Source organism: Python bivittatus, unplaced genomic scaffold (assembly GCF_059951505.1).
Source record: "Python bivittatus isolate LINGU-HERP-01145 unplaced genomic scaffold, Pbiv_v1 ctg000840_np1212, whole genome shotgun sequence".
Taxonomy (NCBI): domain Eukaryota; kingdom Metazoa; phylum Chordata; class Lepidosauria; order Squamata; family Pythonidae; genus Python; species Python bivittatus.
Genome location: NW_028277113.1, coordinates 6,080,747 through 6,098,355, shown reverse-complemented (window position 1 = coordinate 6,098,355; position 17,609 = coordinate 6,080,747). Strand labels below are relative to the sequence as shown.

Here is a 17,609-nt window from a genome sequence, read left to right as displayed (position 1 = left end):
TTGACCTGTTCTCACATTTACAACCATCACAAAATGTTGTGCCACCCCCCATGATCACATGATCGTGCTTTGCAACCTTTTTTATGATAGTTGTAAAGCAAATCACTGCAGTTGTTAAGCGAATCACATGGTCGTTAAACGAATTCCAGCAAAAAATGTCCATTGGGAAAGCTGGATTCCCTTAACAACCACATGATTCACTAAAGACTGCTGTGATTTGCTTTACGACTGTCATAAAAATGTTCATAAAATCAGGTCCAGTCACATGGTGACTCGCCTAATGACCACACCACTTAATGACCAATTTTCTGGTACCTATTGTGATTGTTAAGTAAAGACTACCTGTACTTGCTTTCATAAGGTGAATCCCCCCTCCATCCTTTTTTAGCATATCCACCCTTAAAAGCTCAGTTACTGCATTTGAGACCCAGTTTACAAGCTGTGCAACCAAATTCTATACTTTTCACAACTAGAAAAGTTAGAATAAAAGTCCACAATTCAATAGCTCCCATGCTATGAAAAATGAATATGTAGGAGCCTTAAAACATAGAAGCTCTCTGAAGGCAAGTATATTCAATTTCTCTGCTTTAGCTATGCTGTTTTTTTTTTTTTTAATCTATTGGGTTTTATTTGAAATTGTTAGAGAAAACAATTCACTCATTTCTAGTTCAAGAAACTTTCCCACCTTGCATTTTGTTAGAGAAATACAGAGAAATGCAGAGATGGTACTATCTCTTTCATGCAGTATACCACACGATAGTGGGGATTGTTTCAATATTTCCCCGTGAGGCTAAAGAAACAAAATAGGGGGCAGTCAGATACTGACTGGAACAAACCTCACTGCCAGCCTTTTAGCTTAATTCACGCTTTCACTCCCACCATTTTTTTAAAGTTGCCTGCAAGATCTCTTACATCTAATTAAGCAGCATGGAGTCAAATAGAAATTGCATCTTCTGCTAGCCAGAAGCAGGCTAATTGTACAGGCTTTGCTTCTAGACGTGAAAGAGTTGACTTTGTCCTCAGTATGCCTCTGATGAACCCGAGAGAAGAGTCCTTGTTATCCTCCCCAGTTTGTTCACGTCCAACTGCACAATCTGTGACCCTGAACAACAACAGTAACAACAACACTCAATTAGAATTTTCCTTGGCAGTGAATTGTCTAATTGCCAAAGAGTGCTCATGAACTGCTCAAAGGCCTGCCATTCAACTTATTTTCAGAGATACCTGCTTAAAAGCTAGATTTTTTAAAGTCTCCTGGGCACCATAAGGGGGAGGGATAGAAAGCATGAGGCAAGTGACAAAAAATAGTGTTTGAATGTTTTCTTCATGATTGCTGCCACAGATCCAGCTTTGAATAACCCTCACAGGGAGAGCACAGTGACAGTGGAGTAGCTGAAAGAAGATAACCTCTCCAATAAGGTATGTGAAGAGTGCACTTGGCTATCTAACACAGTGGCACAAAATTTCATCTTGTTCTGATAAAAAGATCTATCCAATGGGAAATGTAATTTTAGAAATGAATCATAGGGGGCCATCAGATTTTAAAGATATGTCCCCTCCTCCCAATAGTTTTATTTCCCTTATAAAGAAACTGACAGGCACTTTTAAAAAAAGTGTATTTTTCTTGGTGTTTTGAAAGGTTATCTTTTAGAATGATTTTAGGTTTTGTGAAACATTGATAACAGCCTGCCAAGGCTGATGAGTTTGCACTGCTTTTTGTAGAGTTGAGAGGAGAAGGGAAAAAAGAACATTAGGGCTTTTCTTATATCATGTGTTTTCCATGTGAAATTACTGGGGGGATGGATCTTTATAATAAGCACTTGGAATAGAAAAAGATCCTTCAGTGACCAAAACTTTAATATCAGAAAACCTCTATTACCATGCATACCATTTAGCTAGGGTTGACACCAGAATTACGTGGAAAGCCAGTATGGTATAATGATTAAGGTGTTGAAGCAGGCCCAGAAAGTTCTAGCCATGGAAGCTCATTGGGCGATTTGGGGCTAGTTATGCTCTCATCCAACTGAACTCACCTCTAGTGTGGTGGGGGGAAATGGAATGGAAGAGTACTATTTATGCCACCTATTTATAGAAGAAAGGTGAGATACCAATTTAACAATAAATTAAAAGTGGAAGAGAACTTCTACTCCAGCGTGAATGGCTCTGAGTACTCACTGATAAAAATGTTTAGTGTGCATGACCTAATTTTTTTTCTGTCCAGTAGAATCAGAGGAAAGTGCTTTTCATTACACAATTCCATAATAGTTTGGCTAAGGCCAAGAATTCCACAAAGTTGTTAGGTTCCACAGTTCTGATCTCTGGAATTAATGCTATGATATTGGGTTGAGAAGAAGTAAGACATAGTAAGAGTAATGTTATTCATAATTAATGGAGAAGTTGTAAGAAGATGAGAGCCCAAAGACTTTCCAAAACTCTTTTGCCAGGTCTTGAAATAATTTAAGATGTTGATAATTTTTGATACGGAGCAAACTTTCAGACTGCTATGATCTACTACTAGCAGTGCTGAATGATTGAACTTCAGGTTAGTGACAAACTATACCAAATCCAGATTATCTACTTCTTTTACTAAACCTGTTAGCAATCTGAAGTAAAAAAATGCTGGTAGCTGAGCTTCTTCTATCACCGTAGATGAAAAGAAAGAATTGTGTAGTTCAGACCATGTACACCTGATTAAAATGAGTGGGACATTTCAGAATTGACGCAGATAGCATTGCACTTAAAAAAAAAAACCTGCATATTTTTTATGATCCCTGATGCCTGTGTTGGGTGTCAGATATAGATTTTGTCCACTGCCAGTGGTCCTGTCATTTCTGAAAAAAAACAGAACAAAACAGTTTTCCAGTGTTAAGTTTAGGCTCAGATAAAACTCCATTCACTTTTATAAATCCTTGTATTTCTTTCCCATCAGTCTTATTTCAAAGTGATGCTGTCTACTTGTTTTAAATCATTTTGTCAGAAAGTTTTCTTTTTTCCCTAGACTGTTCAGCTCAGAAAGATGCTAAGCACTTGTCAAAGGGACAGAAAGGAGTTACGGGGTGAAGTTGCTATTATTTAACTGGATGACTTTTCTGGGCAAAATTGATGATAATAGCTGCCCAATGTTACTACAGCTTGCTAAAAACGTCTTTGCTTTTAAATTGTGTTTTTCTGCTATTTTGATGGATCTGCCACAGCAGGAATGTGTACCTTTTCTTACAGCAAATGGAGATACAGGCTTTTCTAGGGTGTTTTATAATCTTTTCTGTCATCTTTTACTGTATGTCCCTTTCATAAAGAATGTGAAATACATCTTTGTTTTCTCCTTCTTTCCTTTTGTCCCTTTTTCTACCATAACTTCACTTTTTGTAAGTTTCTGCTACAGGTATATGACTAGGGCCTCTAGGTCTCTTAGAAGATTTTGGAATGGTTGTAACAAGCATCACATCATTTCTATGCAAGATCTTCAGTAACAGCGGTCCATATATCTGTGGGTTCAGCAGCTTTCTCCTTCTATTTTGCTTCACCAGAATGAATGAAAAAGGCATCACTGGAAAGGTGAGAAACTGGAAAATACTAAGCTACAGCAGCTTGCCCCAGGAGAAAGGAGGAAGCCCAGTGTCCTTTCTCTCTGTTACTGGGGATAGCTTTCTTTTATGCTACTAAATTACCAGTGCTAGGATTGAGTGGACCAGAGTAAGTCTGCTCCATTTCACCATCTACTTTGGGAGGTTGATTTCCAATCTGACAATGTTTGCATTGATTTTTTAAAATTAAAAATTCATAGAAGAATTAATCGGACTACACCTGGTGGCAGAAGGGGGTTATACTTTTTTCTAAAATGAATAAGTTGTCTTTTATATCTTCCTTAAGTTTTTAAATAGTTATGTGGTCATAAGACTATTTCAGAAAACACCAGGGAAAGTTTTGACAAAGAACCCAGAGCTGCTATAAGCATATTGGGCTTTTTAAAGTAAAGAAAAATTCCTTGGCCATTTTGTACATTTTACAAAGTAAGTGGATTCCCATCTATGTCCCCCCATGTTCTCTGCTCCCCACCTCTCCCTCCCCCCTCTTCCCCCCACAGGTCCATAGCCCAGAATGGATGAACACTAACTGGAGTCTTGAGTTTCTTCCAGCTAAAATCTGTCATGTCATGAACCAGCTAGTAGTGAAATATCTACATTTACCAATCCTACTCCCATCCCTGGGATCTATAGAGGAAATCTTGCAACCATTGTATCAATATTCACTTTAATCTGAGACCTCTTTCCACGATGATTAAGCATGTGCCTTCCATTAAAGACAAAAAAGAAAAAAAAAAGTTTGATACAGGCCAAAGGGATGGGCTGCGGCTGCACAGATTTAAGGGAAGAAGGAAGGAAAGAAACAGCTAAGTAAAGGGTGAAGCTACAGTATGGCGGAGAACTCTCTTTGCTAATAAAGATGAATAGATCACCATAAACCCAGTAAAGCAATATTCCAATCCATTATTTTCAAAATACTTTTCATCTTTAAAAAAAAAAAAAACCTAATTTCCATTGCTTTTGTATGCAACTTCTTCTATTAATAGACGGGTTTCAAAGTAAACTCCCAGAAAAATCTCCTCTAGTGCACATTTCCCAGATGTCATTATTTCTTTACAAAAATTGCCTTGATGTGGTTTTTTAGACATACATTTCCTATATACTGTGTGTGTGTGTGTGTGTGTGTATATATATATATATAAAAATATATATATAATCACTCCTACATATCTATTTTAAATTTAACTATCCCTACGTGTCTGCAACTGCTAAAAATATGTCCTTTTTCATGTAATTCTTTTATGAAAAAAGTGAAAGGTCTGGCTTATTTTCCCCCTTTTTGGGCCAGAGAAAGGCACTCGTGGAAATCAAAATTAAACACCCTCCTACTATATGACTAAGTTTCCAATCTTGGAAGTACTTACTTTAAAATATCACTAGAGAAGGCAGAAAAAATACCAATTTCTGAATGGAATACTTAATCATCAGAATTTTATATGGGGCCTAGAAAAAGATAATTGGTTGCTGGGAAGCAGTGGGTTTTAATTGGGCCATTGTTGTTGGCACAAAATCATTCCCATCTGTTTAAATTGCTTTGAAGCACTATTTGTGTTGATGCTTTGTTACATTTTTAGTTACAGTCCTTTAATAACAGCAAGCCAAATTGTTGACAGTGCAAAATCCTTTTTTTTTTTCCACGAGCAGAAAAAAATAGACTCTTACATTACCAGTCGGACACCAAACGTGTGATAATGTATACATTTCAAATTGTGTTAAGCATGAGTTCTACCACATGCACAAGAAAACCTTGTTTCAAATTCATTTCTACTGACTGAAGAATGAAATGAATTATCTCAACTTGGTTTTGTCTGTCATTTGCCATCTGTGTCTCTTTTATGTGGCTAAGACTTCAGGGCTTACTTCAACAAAATCTAGCTGGCAGGAAGAAATCCCCTCATCCATGAGAAGCATGTGAGAAAGGGTCATGAGGTCCAGAGGGCTTCCTTTTACTAACAGCTCAAAATCCCACCCCTAACATACTTAGCAACAATGAGAAAAATCTTATCTGTTTAAGGATGCATGCAAACACATAGAAAAACATCCATATAAGAGGGAATACTAGGCCAAAGTATACATTCATAAGGAAAAGTTCTGTACATATAAATCACTAGTATATACATTAGTAAGGATCTGAGTAGCATATCAACTGCTGGATTTGCACCGTGGGGTAACCAAGAGAGAAGTATCCATTGCAGAGACTTACTTGTGATGTTTTCAATACATTGGAGGTTGCCTGAAATCCAAGCATTTAAAATGGCATAAAGACCCCATAAATGAACACCTTTGGACATCCATTGCTCAATTTATGTACTATTCATCCAGTAACTTGGAAGCCTTAGGGCAACTGAAGTGATGGTGATGGAGGATATTAACCACTGTTCTTTTGGTGTACAAATACTTCTGAGTAGGTACGCATCTCCTGAAGTTAGCAGGGAAAGGCAGAAATGTGTGCTATGGATCAGCTGGTTCACCCAGAGGCAAGTGTTGCTGCTAGGGTAGTATGAAGTAACTATGGAAACACTGACAACTTTGTAGTGGGAGCCTTTATATGTCATGTGACAACAAAGCAGAGGTGAGACAGTTTACTCTAGGAGTCCAAGCAAAGCATGGAAGATCAGTGTCAAGAGGAAGAGAGACAAGACCTTCTGCTGAACTATTCTGGACTAGTAGCAACATCCTCAGGTACCTGTTTGCTCCTGTCAAAGGGCCCTTCTCTTATCTTCAACGCAATGCTATGATGGTTGGAACATAGTTCCATAATATATGCAGCCAGATACACCTTTATCCTTGGCTCCACTGCAAAAGTAGCCACTGCAGGTTGCCTCCTCATTTACATAGGTAAATGATGCTGATTGCCAGTAAACATTCAGGTGGAAAGCTAAGATGTATTATATATAGTGCTATCCCATCCCAATATATAGGCCCAATGTTATTCAGAGATCTGGCTCAAAAGAAAACTCATCATCTCTTGTTATTCAATGTTGGTTCCACTCTAATTATCTCCAGGGGAAAATGTGTATGAAATTGAGGTGGGTTCCCAAAAAGGGAGACATGAATGTGATGGAAACATGAAAGGTTTGCAAGGACAAAAATGTATGGAAAGTTATAAAGTTGGCGTAAACTGGATTTAGTTTGTTGAACTTTTTCTGATTTCATGACTTTATTTCTTTCACTTCTTACTCTTTTTGTGTACGTTTGCATAACACCACTTATCCTAAAAGAGAATAGTGTGGTAGATATGTATGTATTTATGTATGCAGCAGGGTATTTACCATATAAGGTGCATCACTGAGAAATTCCCATTATAATGTTGAAATGTTCAGATTTATTTAAATATGGATTCTGTAGCATTACAGCAGTATTTTGATTTGATATGCAGCTATTTCTAAGCATACTACAAGATTTATTTTTCCTCCAGAACAACAGCCTGGTGAGAATGAGTAACTCAAAGACATCCCTAGAGCTTCCCTGGCTAAGAGTGGACGAGACCCTGTAATTCCCTGTTTTTAGTACAACACCTTAACTACTACATCTCATTGATTTTTTATCATTCAGGGATAATTTGAAAGGCCTCTGCAGTAGATTTCAAAAGATGGAGCATCACATAGATAGGAAAATGATTGGATAAATAGCTGGCTCCTGAGTATTTTAGAGCTTTACACATCAAAATTAATTCCTTGGTTTGGATTTAGTGACAAACATACATCTTGGGCAGCTTTTTAAAGAACTGGTATAATGTAGTCTTATGCTGCCACGTCAAGTGACACCATACACCTGCCTCTTTTCTGTGATTTGTTTATCTCCAATAAGGGACAAAAAGACATTTGAGGTATCGCTACTGCTTATCCATGAACTGATCCCACTGGAAAATGTTATGCTTAACGATTTGAAAGCTAGCATTAAATTTTATCTGTGGACTGATAATCCCAAATGGTTTAACTGAAGAGGGCAATCATTTCTTAGTTTATGGTCATTCGAAGTAATACACGTGTATCAATCAACTTAAGACTAGTTAATAACACAAAGCTGTATATAACCAGATTTGGGGGGGGGAGAGAGAGAGAGAGAGAGTTAGTTAGTTAGTTAGTTAGTTAGTTAGATGCTTCATGGAAGGATTCTAAAAAAATTCAGATTCCATTGTATTTCCTATGCAAGTAGATCAGCACATACCTACTTCTGATAGGTGCATGCTGACCTATTTGAACAATTGGAAGTTTTCATACTTTTTTTCCCCTTGGAGCCAAAGATTAAGTCTATGAAAGTAATATAACAATAAGATTTTTTTTGTTTGGAAATACATTGGTATGCTCCATTTCAACACAAGATAAGACCCTCAAAAACAGCAATTAAAAGAAAAGCTTTCAGCTAAAATAGCCATAATTCATTACATAAACATTGAACAAAAAGATCAGAGATTAAAATTGGCAGCTTCTTATTAATTTCTCATCTTGTAAGACCAATCCAAATTCGTAATTACTTGCGCCCTGACTCCATGGATTGCAGCAAGAAAAATTACTAATGAAGACAAAGCAGCCAGTCCAATTTCCTTTTTTTTTTTAATTTGCAGTCCTTTTATGTGTCTTTAATAATCATTTCTTTTATTACAATCCCAAGAATGATATCACTTACTGTGTATGGGTCAAAATAAACCTCTTTAAATCCTACAAAGAAGCATCTGAGGGCGTACTTTCTCAGCTCAATTAATCTAAACTCTCTTCTGCTCATGTAAAAGCTAATTATAAGGCAGCATAAGAAGTTAGATGTAAAATAAATAATATCAATGGCTCATGTTTTCCCAGCATGACTTGGTTTAAAACACTTAAACTATGAATAAATGAAGAAGGTTCTTTATAATACTCCAGAGAAGCATAAAAAAGTTGTTTATAGAAGTACTTCTCTGAGCTATTTAAAAAAAAGAAGAAGAGGAATGCAACTGACATCTAAATCTTAAAATCAGAACTTGATGTCTTTTTCCTCCACAAAGAATTGAAGACATGTCCCTCCTCAAGGCATGGATTGGGGACCAACCAGTTACAAGGCTTCGTAATTAACTCAGTTTTTCCTCAGAAAACTTTACAGAAATATCAGAAACTATATCTGTGTGCACATGCATGTGTGTGATATATAAACTACACATACACACACAAAACTATATACAAATACACATTTTATATCTGAAAGGGAAGTAGAATCAGGTAGGAATATTCTGAGGAGTGAGAAGAGGACTTCATATGAGAAGTTAGGGTGGCCAAACTTAATTTTGTATATCCAATGGGGGAGGAGGCAAGTTCTGACCTCTTAGAGCTACTGAGATTAAAGCGGTGATGTGCTGATGTCTATTGAATCAATAGACCTGAAAATATTGACATTTTTGTAAGCTTTCTGGAGAACTTGAAGAAGCTATGTATAATAGGTTTATGCTTTTTGCTACTTCTTTTGTCAAGAAAAAGAAACTCCAAAAGAATCATGCTGTTATATTTTGACTGTTATAACCAAATTTGGTGGCAGAGTCTGGCTTTGAAAATAAATGGAGTTGCTCTCAAAGAGCTATTGATAAGTACAGTTGCAAAGCTGACTCCTCTGTGTATTTTATTGTATATTATTTTATTGTATTGAGCTATTTGTACTATTTTTTTTCCTGAAATTTATATCTTGAAGAGGGGCATCCAGATTTTTTTTCCTTGACTTTTACCTTGAATGTTAATCATGTACAGGTTTGCTATATAAAATTCCAAGACTTGTCTCTGACTCATTTAACTTCTAACACTATTCCTTACTGCATTATCTTAACATAATTCTCAGTCTACTCTGTACCTAGTCCCCAGAATTTTCAGGATCAAATCCCTATTTTTCCTTTGTCTTCAAGTACTTTTTGCTTTGCCTGCTTAGAGAAATCTATGAATTTCTTATCCTACTTTACTTTTACTAACATCTTGAGTTCATGTAAAAGTTCTTTCCTCATATCTGTTCCTGTAGTTGACATTGCACGTAGAACCACTAGGTTTCAGTCCATTGCCTTAGAAGAATTCCAAAAAGATGTCATGGGAAGCGGGAGCAAACATTATACTCTTATGTCTAATTATCTCCATCAGATAAAGTACAGATTAGGGATATGACAGAACAACTTCCTAGAAAAGGATACTTATAGGAAGTAGAAAGGGATAGGTCACCATGAACAAATGCACTAGCATGGAACTGTAGAGATGATATCAGAAAGGCTAAAGCTCAAAAATTAGCTGAATTTCCCAAACAATGCTAGTCACAATAAAATGGGCTCATTTGGATGTATTTAAGAGAAAAGAAAGAGAAAAGAATCAGTACCTACTACTTAACGTGGACAGCAAAATGATAACAAGTAACAAAAACAACAACAAAAAAATAGGTAGAGCTACTCAGTTCCTATTTTGGTTCAGTCTTTCTTCATTAATAGAATATGTGTGCCACCAGGTACTTGAAAAGAGCAGAGGACTGAAAGTTAAAATGAATATATTATGTATATTCATAATTTGTTTAAGAAATCTCTCTTTTTTTGGTAGTAATTTTATTAAAAATTACAATTAAAAATTATATATGTATAATTTTTAAAAGAATAAAAGCCATACAAATTTTGAAAGAAAGGAGTAAGTAAAGTAAAGTAAAATAATAAGCAAGTGAAAAAAGTGCAAAGAAACAAAGAGAACAGAGAGAAAAAGGAAGGGAAGGGAAGGGAAGGGAAGGGAAGGGAAGGGAAGGGAAGGGAAGGGAAGGGAAGGGAAGGGAAGGGAAAGTTATAAAGAAGTGGCTTCCAATTTTCTTAAGAGCAGTTGCAAGTACAATAGAGTATAAATCTCTAGAGGCAGCCCAACTGAATCCCAGAACACTGAACAAACTTGTTAATGGTCTGACCAAACCATCATTTGTTTAAGAAATCTCTCCTTTTTGGTAGTAATTTTATTAAAAGTTACAATTAAAAAGAAAAAAAAAACTAATACAAAGTAAAAAAGAAAAAAGAAAGAATAAAAAGAAAAATAGAAAGTGCAGAAATGGAAAAAAAAATAGAAAGGAAAATAGAAAGGAAAGAAAAAAAATAAGACTATAGTAAAGAAAAAGAAAAGAAATATCTAAAGAAATGATTTCCCCTTCATCACAAGTATAAACAATTGTTGTAACTTATCACCTTCTCTTTAAAATACAACAAATGATCCCTTCTTCCTAAATCCCATCTCTTATCTATAAAGAAATCCTTAAAACCTCATCATTTCAGTCCTGATCAGCAAAAGTCCATTAAGGGTTACTAGAGATAACAACATATCTATTTTAACCTTGATCAAATAAACCAACTTTATATTCCTTCCTTTTACTTTTAACAATCTTGATCCTTAGTCTGTTCAAATAATGTCCTAGAACTTGGTTTCTTTTCATTTTTTCTTTGTCCCTTCTCACAAAATTGTTCAAAGTTTAATGAGCCTCTTTTGTAAATCCAATATAGGAAAATTATCCAAATCACTGTCTTGGTTTATTATTTGTATATCCCTTTTAATTATTAAGACATCAGCCAATTCCTTTTGCATGTCCAGTGTAGCATATTTTTCCATATCATTATTGTAGCCTGTCATTTTTAAATCCATTTTCAGATCAGTCTCAATCTTGTTAGGTAAAACTTGTCCCTCTTCCATAGCATCTTTTAAGCACAATCTATCTATAGAGATACATGCTCTTAAATTAACTGATGGGTCCATTGTTCAAAAATATCCTTCATTATGTCCAGTGTTGATATTTTGCTTCATCCTTTATTAGTGAGTCAAATTTAAGTGTTCTTCTCCTTTAATTGTAATATTTAGTTCCTTCTGGTTTCCTCTAGTGTCCAACCTTCAGAGTCTCATCCACTTAATATCTGTGTGGAACTCCTGCCTTGTGCTATTAGGCAACATAGGGAGATCTACAGAGTAGTACATAATTCAGTTGAACACAAATTGGTTTTATTTGCAGATGACATTCTTCTGTTTATTTCTAAACCTCACACTACTATTTCAGTGTTGATGCAAATGACAGATGCCTTTATCAAAATAGCAAGATATTTTATTAATTGGTCCAAATTGGAATTGATGCCAGAAGGTGCAAAATTAGTTACCCATTCATTAAGGATTATCAATTCCATATTTGTACTGAATCCATTAAATACTTAAGTATGTGTATATCAAAAGATATAACTTAGTACATGTAATATAAATAAAATATATAAAGAGGTTTCTTCAGATATGGATAGATAGGAGTCTAAAAACAAAACAAAAACGATTACCTTTTATAGATATTTGTTATCAATAAATCAATTTGACATTCAGATGTTAAGAGATGAGTGGAATAGAGAATTAGTTTCTATATTACCTAGACAATGGAAGCATATTTTAACTTCTATCTCAGGACTGTCAATGGACCTTAAACTAGGACTTATACAACAAAAAATAATATTTAGAATGTAATGGAGTCCATTATATTTGTATAGACAAGGACTGCCTAAGACAGCATTGTGTTGGAGATGTAACAAGGACAATGCTTCTTTAAAACATATATTTTTACAATGTCCTATACTTACTAAGTTTTGGGAAAAAGTAGTTTGACCATATAAATGTGACTGTGCTACAAAAGCTAAAATTTTCAGAGGTTAATATTCTTTTGAATTACATACCTAGTACATGGAATTTGACAACCGGACAATGTAAATGGATTCTCCATGCCCTTACGATGGCTAAAAGACTGATATTGCAACACTGGAAAGATAAGTGCATGGACCCATTCACTCAGTGGATTGAAGACCTGATTGTGAGTGGATTGCCTATAGATATAGATTTTGTATGGACACATAAGGAAATATAGAACTTATTTATATAAAATACAGTAGGCTAGAAAAAAGCATGATAGTTACTAATTGTATTAGAAATATACACACAGAGACACACACTGTGTGTGTGTGTGTGTGTATGTATATGTATATTCACATAATATTTGTATTAGATAAATATGTACAGGATTGTAACTGTTTACATACTATATATTTTTATTTTTTATTTTTCTGTTGTATTTTTCTACTTATTTTTAACACTTGTTATGTAATTGCTTTTTTAATAATGTATGTATCTTTGTGTTTTATTCCTTTTTTGTTTTTTTTTCCTTTTTTTCTTTTGTCATTTTTGTAAAATAAAAACAAAAAAAATAAATTAAAAAAGTCTCAAACTATCATTTTTTTTAAAAAGAATTCAGAACAGAAGCGTTTTCCCATGGGAAGGATTTTTATGATTAACTCCAAAATCTTATTTCAAATCCATCTGGACCCTTATTTTTTTGTAACTTTCCAAAATCAAAGTTGTAATCACTCTTTTACTGTTTATTCCAAAATAGATTTTTTAAAGTCCTTAAACTTGTACTTAAAACTTCTTTCACTAACGATTGAAGGAAATTCACCTGGTGTTGTAAAACATGTTGCTCAAAAGGTTCCTAGTAGCTGAAAAGCAGTTAACAAGTAATATCCAAAAGTCATTAGAAAAGGAAGTATGTGACTGCCATGTCCTTTCTGAAGGCACCGACCATGGTTTCAGTAAGATGGTGATCTCCCAGAGCTCTGAACCCACCAGACACCACTGTGTTGCTGTCTCCTCATGAGGAGCAACTGTATGGAGCACTTGTGGGTGATCTCAAGTCCTCTTCTTGTCTGGAGAAGAATTACGAAGACCCAGTCTATCTGACAAGTCTTCATTCCATCGCAGTTGTCAGCTCTGCCATTTCTTCCCCAGAAGATAGATTTGTTTAAATCTTGAAGAATTCCCAAATATTGGGATGAGAACAATGTTTTGCCATTCTTAAAAATTGAAGGAAAAGAAGATTTAAGGAACTTTGGATCATTCAGTTTGACACAGATTTTAGAGGCATAGTTACAGGGTGATCTATCTATAACTATGCTGAAAACAATATAATGATTACCAGGAACAATGGTAATCTGGTGATTACTAGAACAAGTCTTTCCACACTAATGTTATCTCACTTTTAGATAGGATAATATTCTTAATAGATTGAGGGTATGCTATAGACATTATCTTGATTTTTTTCTTGCAAGCATTTAACAAATAGCCCATAATATTCTAATTACAAAGCTAATAAAATGTGAGCTTGATGACATGCCAATCTTAAAAAAAAAATCACATCCAAAGAATGCTCATTGATGGTTCCTCATCAAAGTGAAGGGAGATATTAAGTGAAGTGCCACAGGGTTTAACTTGCGGCCTAGCAATCTTTAATAGTTTTATTAATGACTTATACAAGGAAGTGGTGGAAGGGCTTATTACATCTGCAAATGAAGCAAAATTGAGTGAGATTTTCCAATACTTTAGAGGGCAGGAATAAAATTAAAATATTTTTGAACAGTTATAGCTGAAAGTAAAATTTAAGAGACAGGTGCAAAATCTCTATGATCAGTGCCAAATAAAATGGATACATTACTTCCTGTGATTAAACAATTATGCATTCACCACCTGTTCCAGACCTATGCATTTGATTTTTGTTTTTGAACTGTATAAATGCAGAGTTATAGAATGGTTGATACCTGCTTGGCCATCATATGTACATAAAAAATCTCAAAAAAGAAAATTAGAAATATAAGTCAGCAGTATAACATGACAATAAAAATTTCAAATTTAGGTTGCATCAACAGTATATAGGGCTTTTTTTTAATCACAGAAAATAATATTTCCACTTTATTCTACATTGAACATACTCTGCCTTGAATATATGGTCTAATTCTGGGCATTAGAAGGACTTCGATTCTTTAAGAAGAATTCAGGCAAAGTGGAACAGATTAAAAAAAAGAAGAAGACGACAATGAAGATAATCAGGGATCCAGCAACTAAGTCCCATTAACAGAAACTGAAGGATCTGTGAATGTTCAACCATGGAAAAAGACAATTTGAAGGGAGATATGATAGCATTCTTCACCTACCTGTAAAGGATAAAGCACAAAAGGTCAAGATTCATTCTCTATCATCCCAGAATAATAGATTTAAGTTATCAAAAAGCAGTTCAACTGTGGAACCAATTACCCAGAAAAGTGGTGGGGTTTGGATGTATTCAGGCATAGCCTAGGGAGACATTTCTTGTGGATGCTTTAATCTGGATCTCTGAGCAGAGCAGGGGATCAATCTTTAATTCTATGATTCTGTATCATGGACTATGCTGGAGATATTTGACCTGGAGCTCACACAAAGACAACAACAGGTTTCTCAGATAACAGGGAAAACATTTTCTCTTTCTTTTGATATTGACCTTTCCCAGCTTTTAGAATCACTATAATTACCATTCTGCTAGCTTTCCTATCAAGAACACCAACATGTAAAAATTAATAAGAATTTTAAAGCTTAGCTAAACTATATTTTAGCTCAACATTCAGAGCATATGAGCATCTATATGTACCCTTTGAGAAAAACCTCAACCATTTTAATTAAATTTTTTACTGAGGTGGCTTTTGCTGACACCACTCTAATGAGAACTGCTCTATTTTGTTTTCCAAGGAAATTGAATTTTCAGGCATTTAATTTGTCCTGATCCTTTTTATTCCTAGTGTTCTCTTCAAGGTTTAGGGCCAGGATTTCTGAAAGAAATAGAAGTTGCCTAGAAGTTTGTGTGTGTCTGCTTATATGTTTCTGTGCATTTGTCCCCTTTGCAGTTCCAGTTATCCCCTAACTTTATTTAATGGATTATATTAGTATTTCATTTACAAAACACATTTTGTTCAAAAATACAATGCATATGTATTTTAAAAATGAAGCAATATTATTTGAGCATAAAGCAAAAAGTTTATTCTAGTTTATGTACTGACTTTACGTTTAGTGAGCTCAGTCAAAAATTGAATGTTTATTTGTGGACAAGTGGGAAATCTTTAAAAGGTAGCCTTATTGGTAATTGCAGAGCTTTTTGTTGTACTGAAAATTTCTTCTTTATTTTCTATATGTATTTACATTTTTCCCTGCTTAAAGGAAGAGGAGGAGAAGAGGAGAAGGAAGAAAATTATTTCACTTACATTTATGAGGTGACCAGGTGACCAAAGCGGGGGGGGGGGGAGGAAAAGAGACCTGTCTTTCACTGTAGAAAAATATGTTTGCAAGTGGGCAGTTTCCTAGCCCTCAATTAAATCTCAGAGGAAGATGACATAAGGAAACACTTTATATGGCCCTTTATTTATTTCTTAGATTTATATCCTGCCTTTTGTTTAAGGAATTCAAGATGATATACATAGTGTTCCCTCTTCCTATTTTTTTTCCCCCACAACAACAATCTTGTGTGGTAGGCTGGGCTGAGAAAGAATAACTGATCCCAGGCACCTGGAGAGCTTCTATGACTGAAAATGGTCTAGACCAGTATTTCTCAACCTTGGCAACTTTCAGATATGTGGACCTCAACTCCCAGAATTCCCCAGCCAGCAAGGTGCAAGATTTTGGCACAATATTGTGCTGCAGTTATCAAGAGACTGACTTTGGGTGCCTTCCATGTTCCCACCTGATCCACAGAACAGAAAACTAGAAAGTAGCGTGGCAAGAGTTGTAATGGAACATAGAGAGAAACCTTGGAGTAGGTTTGGAGAAGAAAATTTTCACTCTGAATTTGCATGCAAGCTTAGCCAATTTGCATATTCCCAGGATTGTCCACAGGATGTGGTCAAAAGCATCAAGATCACAGCCATGACTGGACAAGACAATCGAAGCTCCACCTCCTCTACTTTATGGGTAGAGCTTCTATTGCACCATCATGGCTGCCATCTTGATGTTTTTGACCACACCCTGGACACAACCCTGATTCTTCCACATTTATTCAGAAATCAGAAGACACTTGCATAGTGAGAGCAACACTTTTCAGAATGTTGCAATCTTGTTTACAACTAAAAAAAAAAAAAAGCAAAATGCATATATTAAGGAACTTCAGCACAACAGTGGATATAACTGAGTCCATAGAAAAATGTGTTACTTTAGGGAAAACACTTGCTAAAAGTACATATAATATACATACAAGAAAATGAACACAGATATTTGTGACATTAAACATTAACATGTAAAATTTAGCAAATGGGGCCAAAAACAATTTGTAGTCAAGAAAATAAACAATTGATCGAAACTGAAATTGAGAAATGTATCCTTCCTTATGTTTAGGTATCCAGTACGGTCAAAGTTATTTTAATCTTGAAATGAAAAGAAAATCTTAATTTTTAATTATTTTGATTTTGTCTGTTTTCTTCTTCCTGAATTTTTATCAGTTTGTACCTAGATTTTATATGCTTTTCCTATCAAACATGAAGAATACAAAATTGTTTTTTAGAAACTTAACCTGAAATTCTTAGAGAACAGGTTTTATCCTTCTTCCTAGTTTCCACAATATGCAATCAGAACCTTTTGGGTTTACTGTGTTAAAGAATGTCATATGCAGTATCTTGGAGATGGGATTTCTCAATCACTGCCCCCCCATTTTTGAAACCTCTCCCACTCATATATTTAACTTTCCCCATCTTTATTATGATTTAGGAAGGCAATCAAAATCTGGTGATTTCAATTGGTTATTTGAGTGGGAGTTGGTTTGAGACCAATACCTTATGTGTGTATAGGAGTTTACAATTATATTGATTTGATTATCTTTCACATAGGAATGTGTATCTATGTAATATTATTTATTGGTTGGCTATATTTTGCTTCTAAAATCTTGTTTATGTATAGAAGGGCTGTATGCCACTCAGAGTCAGCTAATGATTGAAGCAGCATAGAAACTTAAATAAGGAAAAATGTATTCATGCATATAGAGCAGGATGCAATTAAATGCTAGCAAAAATACTCACAGTTGACTATCTTCCTGATATGACCTTCTAGTTTTAAAGCTTGTCCTACAAAAGAAGTAGCCTCAAAACTAATAGATATTAAACATATCTAACAGTAGATTGAATACCAAGGATCATATATTATCAAATTTTCTGTCTTCTACCATTTGGTTCAGAAAAAAATAAATAAATAAAAAGCAAGA

At 34.9% G+C, this 17,609-nt stretch overlaps 1 long non-coding RNA gene across 1 annotated transcript; it reads left to right on the top strand.

Annotated features, from left to right (window-relative positions):
• The first annotated feature begins 497 nt into the window (after nucleotides 1-497).
• On the top strand, nucleotides 498-4,595 carry LOC148213690 (uncharacterized). The gene is made up of 3 exons (XR_015793928.1): nucleotides 498-1,419; nucleotides 3,371-3,555; nucleotides 4,085-4,595. It is a non-coding gene; the product is annotated as an uncharacterized LOC148213690 (long non-coding RNA).
• Nucleotides 4,596-17,609: the final 13,014 nt, after the last annotated feature.